The sequence below is a fragment of the Acinonyx jubatus genome, chromosome X (genome assembly GCF_027475565.1).
Source record: "Acinonyx jubatus isolate Ajub_Pintada_27869175 chromosome X, VMU_Ajub_asm_v1.0, whole genome shotgun sequence".
Classification (NCBI taxonomy): domain Eukaryota; kingdom Metazoa; phylum Chordata; class Mammalia; order Carnivora; family Felidae; genus Acinonyx; species Acinonyx jubatus.
The window spans coordinates 68005863-68007605 of record NC_069389.1 but is presented as its reverse complement, the minus strand read 5'-3'; the positions used below and the strand labels follow the sequence as shown (position 1 = coordinate 68007605).

The 1743-nt window shown below is 36.3% G+C and overlaps 1 non-coding gene across 1 annotated transcript; it reads left to right on the top strand.

Moving 5' to 3' along the window:
• Positions 1–1156: 1156 nt before the first annotated feature.
• LOC113597510 (U5 spliceosomal RNA) lies at positions 1157–1272 on the top strand. Its single transcript, XR_003418277.1, has one exon. It is a non-coding gene; the product is annotated as a U5 spliceosomal RNA (small nuclear RNA).
• The last annotated feature ends 471 nt before the right edge of the window (positions 1273–1743 follow it).

Sequence of the window (1743 nt, the reverse complement as noted above, 5' to 3'; positions counted from 1 at the left end):
GTTATCTGACTTTGGCTCAGGTTGTGACCTTATGGTTTGTGAGTTTGACCTCCACATCAGGCTCTCTTCTGTCAATGTGGAGCCCACTACAGATCATCTGCTCCCTTCCTCTTTGCACCTCCCCTGCTCGCTCTCAAAAACACATAAAACATTAAAAAAAGAACTTTCAAAAGCCAAAGGGAATTTTTGAATGGTTTTTAAAAATATCAGTTAGTTAAATGTTAATATACAATGTAATATTAGTTTCAGGTGGACAATATAGTGATTTAACACTTCCATACAGCACCTGGTGCTCATTACAGCAAGAGAACGTCTTAATACCCATCACGTATTTTACCCATAATTCCATCCACCTTCCCTCTGGTAGCCATAGTTTGTTCTCTATGGTTAAGAGTCTGTTTCTTGGTTTCCCAGCCTCTCCATTTTTTCCCCTATGCTTGTTTTGTTTCTTAAACTCCACATATGAGTGAAATCATATGGTAATTTGTCTTTCTCTGACTTATTTCACTTGACATGATAGACTCTAGCTCTATCCATGATATTGCCAAATGGTAAGATTTCATTCTTTTTTACATCTAATATTCCATTGTACAAATATACCACATCTTCTTTATCCATTCATCGGTCCATGGCCACTTGGGCTCTTTCCATAATTTGGCTACTGTGATAATACTGCGGTAAATTTTGGGGTGTGTGTATCTGTTTAAATTAGCATTTTAAGGTAAATACATGGTCGTGAAATTGCTGGATTGTAGGATAGTTCTATTTTTAACTTTTTGAGGAAATTCCATACTGTTTTCCAGAGTGACTGCACAAGTTTGCATTCCCACCAATAGTGTAAGAGGTTTCCTTTTTCTCAACATCCTTGCCAACACTTGTTTCTTATGTTGTGGATTTTAGTCATTCTGGCAGGTGTGAGATGACATCTCATTGTGGTTTTGACTTCTCTTTCCCTGAAGATAATTGATGTTGAGCATCTTTTCATGTGTCTGTTAGCCATATGAATGTATTCTTGGGGAAAATGTCTATTCATGTCTTCTGTCCATTTTTTGAATTGGATTTTTTATCTTTTGAGTGTTGAGTTTCATAAATTCTTTATATATTTTGGATAGTAACCCTTTATCCAATATGTCATTTGAAAATACCTTCTCCCAATATACTCTGGTTTCTCATCAGATCGTATAAATCTTTCGCCTTTTACTAAAGATTTCCGTGGAAAATACCTTCTCCCATTCCATAGGTGGCCTTTTAGTTTTGTTTTTTCCTACACTACGCTGTGCAGAAGATTTCTTATTTTTCAAAATTTTATTTAAATTCTAGCCAACATACAGTGCAGTGTTGATTTCAGGAGTAGAATTCAGTGATCCATCATATACATACAACACCCAGTGCTCATCATAGTAAGTGCCCTCCTTAATACCCATCATGCATCTAGACTATCCCTCACCCACCTCCCTCCATCAATCCGCAGTTTGTTTTCTACCTTTAAGAGTCTCTTGTGGTTTCTCTCTCTCAACTCCCACCATATATTCATCTGTTTTGTTTTTTAAATTCCACATATGAGTGAAATCATATGGTATTTGTGTTTCTCTGACTTATTTCACTTAGCATCATACACTTAAGCTCCATCCACGTCATTGAAAATGGCAAGGTTTTATTCTTTTTGATGGCTGAGTAATATTTCATTATATGTTGATGGACATTTGGGTTCATTCCATAGCTTGGCTATTGTTGATAATGCTG